The 10,678-nt window shown below is 33.1% G+C and overlaps 1 pseudogene; it reads right to left on the bottom strand.

Moving 5' to 3' along the window:
* Nucleotides 1–804: 804 nt before the first annotated feature.
* On the bottom strand, nucleotides 805–2,690 carry LOC126661514 (probable glutathione S-transferase; annotated as a pseudogene).
* Between the last annotated feature and the right edge of the window lie 7,988 nt (nucleotides 2,691–10,678).

Raw genomic sequence — 10,678 nt, 5'->3', positions numbered from 1 at the left:
TACGATAATGCTATAATTTTAATGACGTGTCATAATGTGATCGGTTTAATCCATAAATGACGTGATGGACTGAGTCTACCTAAAAATATTTCCTCTTGGCACGAGTAGTGAAATATGTACTTGAAGATATTATGTTCGCCAAAATATTTATGCATATGTCATCAGCTATAATTATATGGTCGTACGTAGTAAAGTTTTGATTCTAAAAAAAAATGAATTCCGAATTTTCCTACAGTCTCTAATACCATAAATATATATTTTTTTTTATTTTATTCTCTTTTTTATTTTTACTATCTCAACTAATTAAAATTTTTAGTTAACAACCACACGCCAACAAATTAATATTTTATAATATCATTTTTTATATCAAATAAAAATAAAATCATTTTTTATAAAATCATTTTTTATAAAATCATTTTTTATATTAAAAAAATCAAAATATAAATTTAGGTTAAATTTTTTATAAAATCATTCATTATTATATCAAATAGAAATAAAATTTATATTATTTTTTTATAAAACATGTAACTAATTATTTTAATAAAATAATAAAATAAAATTAATAGATAATTATCACATAATTAATTATAATACTTTCTTTTAGTGTTAGAACAGCATTATAGAAAGCAGGTGATTAGCGATGGAATTTTTCGTCGCTAATCATCTATATTCCGTCACCAATCAAGATTTTTAGTAGTGAAAGTAAAATAAAATAATATATTAAATATTATATTTTATTATTTTTATGTTAAATTTAGCATATAAAATAGCCCTGCATAGCGAATGCTTTTAGAATATTTAATTTTATTTTCCAAGACTAGATTTTCTAGCGGCAACAAATTTGGCTACAAGTTTGTCTCTTGATGGCCAATTCTCTTGAATAATTGGGGTACTTGCAAATTCTTATATCCATTCAAATAAAAATGGAAATTTGTCTTGATTAATAATTGTTAGACCAATAATTTCCTCAAATACACTCACATCACATAATGAGCAAGCCAACCCAATCCGATTTTCTACAAAACTCAAATTCTCCATTGTTGAAACTATTCTTTCTTCTTGCTCTTTTTTTTTTGAGAAGGTATAATCTGATTCAGAAGAAAGCAATTAATTTTTTCATCTCAAAAAGGAAAATATTCGATTTCTAATTTAAGATCTAACGTGAAAATTTTAATATTCTTTTGATAGGAGATGATAAAATTTAGTATTGAAATTTTATCCGATAGTTTTAGCTTTTGGTTTGATCAATTATTTGATATAGTATCGGAGCTTCGATGATCAAAATATCTAATATTCGATTACTTAAAATTCTCATATTGATTAATTAAAAATATACAAAATAAAACGGATATATACTTATTGACACTTGAAGTCTAATCAATTTTGCATGCGGGATGCGTCAGAGATAATAAAACGATAAAATCTCATATAACAGTTTCATTTTTTGGTTATTTGAAATTATTAGCTAAACCTACTGCACTTTTTATTAAAAGAATATTTGCAAATAAAATATGATAGTACTTTTGTTATTTTAAAATCTTTTAAATTTATTCTTAATGACATTATCGAATAACAAATAATAATCTATAATTTAGGACAAAATAAAAATAAAAATATTATTTATCTATTAATTCGAAACAACATCAATAATGTCTCTTTGAACCAATGTTTCTAAAACCATTTTTGGCAGGTTTTAATAAAAATCAAGTTTTACTTATTCACTCGGTTTTTAATTGAGTTTTTAGTTTTTAGATTTTAATATGTTAATACAGTATTATCAATTATTAAATACTTTTCGATATGTTTTTTTTTTTAAGAATCAACGAAATATATTTATGATCCAAAGCAGTTATATATGTGAGATATACAGGGAAGTGACAAAACCACTCCTAATGATCTGAAATACAATATTATTAATTATTAAATACTTTTTAATATGTTAATCAAGTAATTACAGGCATAAAACCCACAAAATTTATAAAAAAAATCATCAAATACTCTATGCATTATACAAACCTCAAAATTGATAAAGTCAAAGTAATTCGAGTCGTACCTTATCATCACCAAATTTAGCTCAAAATCTAGCATTGGCACGCTCTAAAGGATCTTGAGGCAACAGGAACTTTCTTGTGAATAGAATTGTATTGCAAGAGTAAAGAACTCTTTTTTTGAAAGATCTTCAAGTATTGTCTCATACTTTATTGAAAAAAGAACAAAAATATTCATATTTAAATAGGAATTTACTCAAATATATTGAAAGCCAAAATTTTACAATCATGATAAAATCTCACGATCCGAAATCTCGAGCCGAGACCGGCGCTAGAAAATGAGAATATTAGTTCCATCATAAAATTGACAATCATTGTAATACCACGTACGTTTGGCGTTAACTGAATTGGCAATTTGACTTTTTCCGATAACCCGAGCTAACAAGGACACAAAATATCGAGGTAATTGCATAGACAAGAACCGAGTAGGTCGGTTTTAAGAATTCTAATACGGGAATTTTGACATTAGAATTCAATTAAAGGATAAAATTTGGGACTAAAAGGAATTGAAAGAAATATTGTATTGAGGTAGGTTTGAAATACGTCTCGCCTTAGTGAAGGCGCCGGTGAAAGATACGTATCCTGGGATTCACGTGTTTATTTGAGTGATAGTCGGAGATCAGTTATGGAGATACACCTCATTAACACGACAACTGGATTTAGAGATTTGTGGTTTAGGGTTTCAATGCTTATCCATAATGATTAATAGCTTTACAAATGTTTTAAAGTTTTTTTAAAGGTTTTCACTTAATAAATGTTAATAGTTGTATGAACTCATCTCAGTATATCTGACCCCGTTGTTTTCCCAAATTTTTCCAGGGTTATGATTTGAGCGAGTCAGCTGGTCTCCGATTCTTTATTTCCTCGGAGGTCTTACCTTATTTTATTAAAGTTATTGAACTGATTTTACTCTTTGACTGCAGTAGTAATTAGAAGTCTTACTTGTCTGTTACTTGTTATCAAGTTTAATTCAACTGATATATATATATATATATATATATATATATTGTTTAGTATTCTTATATTAACTTGGGTTAATAAGTATTTATGCCATGTTGGAGACTCGGAGTTGTCTGAGTACTTATTATATAAATGTTAAATATTATGAACTGTTAGAACAAGGCTGAAGTCTCGGTTGCCACCGAGCATTAGTTTTCTTGCAGGTATATGTATTTGTTGGTTATCCGCAAGGCTAGTGTAATATCCCGTGTTTTCAAACTTGTTTTGATGGTTTGTTTGTTCGTTTAAATTTGGCTTGTGATGGACTTTGGTTGTGTTTTCGCTTCGACATGTTCTTGTTGTGATTCCAACTTATTTTCGGATTGATATATGTTCGGATTAGCATATGTGGTGCCTTGGTTGTGTTATGTTGAGCGACTTATATGTACCCCTTGAGCCTCTAAGTATTTAATGTTAAATTGATTTATTTCCGGGTTGTTATCGAAACAATGTTTGCATGTTTTTTCAAATCTGTCATGATGTAGTAAAACGTACATATCTCCTAATTGAACCGTCGGATCAGGCTGCCCTTTGGATATGTTGTACATAAGAGGATTATCTTTCATTCGACCGTTCGGATCGTCGTTTTGACCCGTTTTCGGGTCAACCGGACCTGTGAACCGGACCTGCTGGGTAGATCAAGCCGTAGGTCCGGTCCACTTCGTTTTTGGTTACAACAGTGGGTCAACCGGCCCTATAACCGGACATGCTGGGTAGAACCGGCCGTAGGTCCGGTCAGCTTCGTTTTTGCATATTTAAACTCCGTTTCTGCGACCTAATCAGCCCCTTTTCGATTTTAGAAACCCTAAACTCATTCTAAACTCTTTCTAAACGTTTCTCACTCGATCTTTGGTGCCTCAATCAATTGGTAAGTGATTAATCCATCTCTTTTCATTCCAAAACTTTGAATCATCATTTGATTCGATTAGTGGTTCATATTGTCTTTTGATTTCGTTCTTGTAGCGTTGGATCTACCTTATTTTTGATATTTTCTTACTCTTTGGGTTGACAAGGTATCTAATCCTTTTACTCAATTTGATTGTTGTGTTGTGGTATTATTGTTCATATTTTGTGATGTTGTTTGTTGTGACTATGGTTTGGATGAATAGTGGTTGTTCTTACATGTTCTAGGGTTGATTTATTATATTGATATTATTGTTATCATCCACTGCATGTTTATTGAATCAAATCAAGAATCGGTTACCTTAGATTCACAATTTCATATTGCTTTATGTATAAACTGTTTTGAATTGATTAGGGCTGCCCATAACTAAATTATCATGTTATAAATAATTGGATTTTATTATTGTTGATTCATATGAGGAGGATTATGTATAACGCCGATTGATGCATCAATTTGTCATTCATTGTAGTAATTGACTCGTATGTTCTTGGTTGGTTAATTTGAATCGGAATTGAGTTATCCAATTGTTAGTTCATGTGTGGTTTAGAATTATGGATTCATTTGGATATAATAGATTGTTTGGTTGCCTAGATTTGTCCAAGCATGATTATAAGGCAGATTTGCATGTCTTTGCGATTCATAATTGTTGGGCTATCTATTGTTGTTTCGAATCCAAGTTTGGTGATTGTTAAATGAGTTGGTATGTTGATGAATGCATGTAAACTGTTTTGGCATAATTTAAACGTTTAGGGCTGTTTTGTCTAATGTTTTTAGGATAATGTTATACTTGGATTGTGGTGGTTAGTTTGGTTATTGACATTGCTTGGGTATGAGGAATACGCTTATTGTTAATTTTTTGCTAAGACATGTTTTGACTTGTGTTGTCTAGTAAAGCGTGTTGGTTCATTATGGATATTATCAAACACTTTATTACGTGTTGATTAATTGGTTAGTTAAGCGATATTGAGTTCCTTGCTTTTCAAACTCGGGCTTTGGAATATTAATTGATTTTGGATTTTTAAACATTGGTTTATAACTTGGTTATGTTGGATCGGGTTAGACTTGGGTCGCCCGACATGTGAGTTAAGCTTGGAAGTCTTGGTTGACTCGGCTAAGTACAAGTTTGGCTTTTGAAATATTTTACCAAATAGTTTGAAAAGGTTTCCGGATTATGTTTTCAAATGGAACTCAATAGGGCTTAACTTGTTTTGCGGTTTTGGCATATGGTTGGTGTTTGTGTAATCAATCTGTTTTAGTTTGTGTTTGGCTTTGTTGTGTTGTGCTAGTCCTATGTGGTGTGTAGTACTCTCTAGAGTTAGGGTCTGTTTTTAATTATTATTTATACCTTGTCTAGACCCGTCGATCATTCATGCTTTTGAGGCGAACCGAGTTTAGACTGCTTGCCAGGAGTTATCACGTGGGTTAGCAAGCAGTGAGTTTATATCGCTATTTACCGCTTTATTAAGTAAATTGTATTTTTGCATATATATGTATTGTATAAACAGCTTTCGAACTGTTTTTCGGCATTATGGATCTGAATTGGAACGGGCTACTCGATGGGCATCATCGAGACTGCGTGCGCACCGGTATGATCATATATGGTATTTGAGGTAGGTTAGAGATACGTCTCACCTAGTGAGGGCGCCGGTGGAAGATACGTCTCCTGGGACTCACGTGTTTTATTGAAGTGACAGTCGGGGATCGGTTATGGAGATACGTCTCACTGACACGACAACTGGATTTAGATATTTGTGGTTTAGGGTTTCAATGCTTATCCATAATGGTAAAATGCTTTACAAATGTTTTAAGGTTTTTAAAGGTTTTCACTTAATAAATGTAAATAGTTGTATGAACTCATCTCAGTATATCTGACCCCGTTGTTTTCCCAAATTTTCCAGGGTTATGATTTGAGCGAGTCAGCTGGTCTCCGATTCTTTATTTCCTCGGAGGTTTACTTTATTTTATTAAAACTATTAAACTGATTTTATTCTTAGACCGCAGTAGTAATTAGAAGTCATATTTGTCTAATAATTGTTATCAGAATTATTCTATTGATTTAATGTTGTTTTGACATTAATATAATAACTTGGGTTATTAAATATTTATGCTATGTTGGAGACTCGGAATTGATCGACCATTTATTATATAAATGTTGTATTTTATGAACTGCTAGAACTAGGCTGAAGTCTCGGTTGCCCCCGAGCATTGGTTTCTTGCAGGTTATGTATTTATAAGGTTATATGTAAGGCTAGCTACGGGTTTTGGTACAACCATACCCATACCCTAGCGCCGGTCGCGATTCATGAAAATGGGTCGTGACAGCTAGCTACGGGTTTTATGTAATACCCCAAAATATTTAAGCATTTAATTGGACTACGTGTCCAGTCCTGTTTCGCCAGGGTGGCGATATTGGAAATAATTTTCGAGAAACTTAATATTATATTTCAATTCTAAAGTTAGAATTGGAATTAGAAAGAAAAATGTCTACTCACTCAGTATTTCCCCAAATACTGACCCCTCACCATTGTTGTTTTCAGGTGATCGGAGTCAGATCAGATAGACCATCTCCTTTGTGTTGGAAGTCGTTTGACTTGCACAAAGCACGTTGTCCTTTAGAGCTGCAGTAGTCTGTAGGTGTCTATATGAGATTTACGCTTATTTTCAAACGGTATTTGAAATATGAATTCTGATATAAGAAGCTGTGCATAACAGTAATGTTTAACCGTTTGATTTCGTCAACCAATTACCATATGTGGGATTGGTAGTGACTGTGACTAGAAGCAGGGCAGGGCTGGATATGGGATATCGCACTGTAAGACCCTAGCTATGACGAATCGTGTTTTAATGGTTTTCAGAAAGTAATATGAGATTTTGATATTTATTAATAAAATGTTTAAACGAGCTTTCTGAAAACGTTTTATATATAATAATATGTTTTTAATTGCGAAAAATTAATAACGATTTTAGGCTTGCTACGGGTTTCGGAGCTACCACTCCCATTCCCTAGCGCCGGTCGCGGCTCAATAATTTGGGTCGTGACATTTTGGTACAACCATACCCATACCCTAGCGCTGGTCGTGATCCATGAAAATAGGTCGTGATAATAAATGTAAATAGTATTACGAACTCATCTCAGTATATCTAGTATATCTGACCCCGTTGTTTTCCCAATTTTTCCAGGTTTATGATTTGAAAAGCCTTATCATATCCAATTCTTGATTTTTGGAGGTTTTTATGTCAATAAAACTAGTCTATTGTTTTAAACTCTTATACCGCAGTAGAACTAATATTTATTTTGATTATCGTACTTTGTATTGTCGGATTAGTCCGATTGTTTTATTATTACCTTTGGCATGTATACTTTGAATTTATCTCGTTATATATAAGGCATGCTGTTGAGACTCGATTCAGCTGAGCATTTCAGATATTTAAATTGTTTATATTAGAACTGTGAGATAAATTGCTAGACTTAGGTTGGAGTCTCGGTTGCCTCCCGAGCAGTGTTTTTTGCAGGTTTATAAGTTGGATTGTTTTCCGCGAGGCTTGCTACGGGTTTTGGTACGACCAAACTCATACCCTAGTGCCGGTTGCGATCCAAAAAATTGGGTCGTGACATTAATGCTATGTGCTTGTGAACTGGTTTACACTGCTGGCATTGTATTGACAGGGTTATCATATGATGTATGATATGTACGCGTACTACCCTGTGTCTAGAAATACAATCGCAGAGTTTTGATTACATATTTGTTTAAAGGTTTTCAAATACTTGCGAAAAGAGATTGAAACCTTTATGTTTTCAACACGCGAAAAGTTTTTACTATTTTTTCTAGACTTGCTACGGGTTTCGGAACAATTATTCCCATTCCCTAGCGCCGGTCTCGACTCAAGTTTCAGAGTGAAAATTGGGTCGTGGTAATTCCGGTGTTCATGGATATCTCGGATATGATTTCTTCATATACATAGAGCTTAGGAGGTAAGGATGATCACGACTTGTCAGCTCAGACTCTTAGTTGTGGTAGTTCTGAAAAGGATCATGCTAGTTTATCTAATGCTCAAACTGATGTGAATGTGGAGAAACAGCAGGTATATACTTCATAACAGGTTGAATTCTCCAAAAACTAAGAGCATCAAGACAGGTTTTTTGAAGAAGAACAGCCTGGTTCTACTGAATCCCATCAGAAAACTTCATCTAGATCTCTAACAACTTCATCTGATTCAGTTAATTCTATTATTTCAAAGGCAAACTTTCTGAATCCAGATTCATTCTTTGTTACGCAGCGTAAAAAGATAAAGAACATTACTCCTTCAGGCATTCTTAAATCCTGTTCGCATGGCACTATTTCCATGGAATCTGATGGTCTCATCAATAATTGTAACAAAAAGAATAGCACAGTGCTTCCACAGCAGATTGATGAAGAATTTGAGGCTATGAAAATATGGAAGATTCGTATGGAATTAGGATTACTTTCTTCAGAGAATCAGGAGGAAATTCTAAGGCTACTTTCTTAAACCTTAGACAAGGGGTCTCAGAATCTGTTATATCAGGTTCTTCTCTTTATTCAAGGTTTATCATTTTTTTAATGATTAGTAATCTTACTGTATTGCTTGGAATTGTCGGGGTGGTTTATCTTTTTTGAGTAAACAACGAATTATTCGTTCTATGATTTCTAATAATCGGATGTCTTTGAATGGCTTGATTGAGACTAAGAAGGAGTTTATTGATGATTTTATGATTGGTCGTTTGTGGCCTTATAAAGATTTGAGATTTTGCTTTTACGTTTCTTCTGGAGCTTCTGGAGGCCTTTTATATATTTGGGATGGTTATGGTTTTTCTGCTTCTAGAATTATAACGCATCCGCGTTGGAGTTGTATCGATTTTGAGTTGGCTTCAATTCGAATGAGGTTTTTTTTAGTTTATGGCTTTAATTTGGCAGTTGACACGTTATCCTTATGGGCTGAAATCAGTGAGGAATTTCAGACGAATCGTTTGTTTCATGATGGGCGATTTCAATGAAATCTTGCACCTTTCTGAGAGGCTAAATTTTAATGGTTTTTCGATAAGTATGAAAGCTTTCTCTGATTTCATTCGGCCTTTTAACATGGAGGAGGTCCCTCTCCAAGGTCGTTTCTTTACGTGGCAGAATTTTACTTCTAATTCCAAGATAGATCGTTGTTTTGTTTCTTCTGCAATTCTTAATACCTGACCGAATTCTTCATTGAAAGCTCTCCCCAGGAGCTTCTCGGATCACTCTCCCTTACTCTTCAAGTCGGCAACTACTGTGAACTGGGGACCTAAACTTTTTAAATCAATCAATGCTTGGTGGTTTGACCCTTCTTTTGCTGCTTTGATTGAAGATTCTTGAAGGAGTATCGCTTCTAATTATCCAAATGCTAATCTAGTTGTTAAATTAAGGGAGCTCCGAGGTATCATTAAAGAGTGGAATCATTCTTCTTTTGGCAACATGAATGTAAAGCTTGATTCTGTTCAATCAGAGATCCAAGAATTTGAGGCTTCATCAGATTTTACTCCTTTATCTGATCACGATCTGAATAAATTGGCTGATCTTCATTCAGATTTCTCCATTATTTTGAAAAATCTTGATTCTCTTTAGCGTGAGAAATCAAGATTAAATTGGAACTTACATGGAGATAAGAATGTCAAATTCTTCCACACCATTTCTTCAGTTCATTCAAGGAATAATTTAATCTGAGAGATTATGGTGGACAATTAAACTTATTCAAATCCAGACGATGTCAAACATTATATTCATCTATTCTATAAAAAGTTATATAGGCCGAATTGCCTATTAACTTTTCTTTGGACAGCCTTCCAATCAAGAATTTGTCGGACGAACAAGCTGAAAGTCTTGTCTCTATTTTTTCAGAGGAGGAAATACATGGTACTTTGTTGGGTTGTGATGATAACAAGGCTCCAAGTCCGGACGGGTTCAACTTCTTCTTTTATAAGAAGGCTTGGAAGACTATCAAACATGATTTGATGGATTTGTTTTTTAGCTTCTACCGCACTGGTGAATTTCCGCATAGTCTGGGTACAACTTTTTTGGTTTTGATTCCAAAATAGAAAATAGTTGTGGATGTTAAAAATTATCGGCCATTAGCTTGATAAATGGGGATCTTCAAACTTCTTTCGAAAGTGCTGGCTAATAGGTTATCTCCTCTATTATCTTCTATTATTTCAGAGAATCAATTTGGATTTAATAAAGGTAGAAGCATCCATGATTATCATACAATAGCTTCGGAGTTAATCCATTTGGCTAATAGTCGCAGAGATCAAGTTTTTATGCTGAAACTAGATTTTAAAAAGGCGTCTGACTCTATTTTTTGAGACTTCATTCTGAAAATTCTAACTAGGATGAATTTTGATGATAGTAGGCTGCATTGGATATCTTTATTTGTATATTTTGAGAGTGTTTAATTTTGAATCAGTCGTTAGTTTGCTATGTAATAGCATACATATGTATAAACATGTATTGGGTGCCATGAATAGATGTAACTTTTCAATAAGTTACCACCTTTCAATAAGGTTGCAACTAGGAGTGTACATGGTTTGGTTTGACTGGTTTATTATTGATATTTTAAATCAAACCAATTATACTGATTTAGCAATTTTTCAAACCAAAATTAATCAAATCAAACATATCATAAACCAGCGAAATTGGTTTGGTTTGATTTGATAATTTTTTCTTTAAAATCAGTTTAAACCATT

This window comes from Mercurialis annua, linkage group LG8 (assembly GCF_937616625.2).
Source record: "Mercurialis annua linkage group LG8, ddMerAnnu1.2, whole genome shotgun sequence".
Classification (NCBI taxonomy): domain Eukaryota; kingdom Viridiplantae; phylum Streptophyta; class Magnoliopsida; order Malpighiales; family Euphorbiaceae; genus Mercurialis; species Mercurialis annua.
The sequence above is the reverse complement of the archived record's forward strand: the minus strand, read 5'-3'. Positions and strand labels throughout refer to the sequence as shown.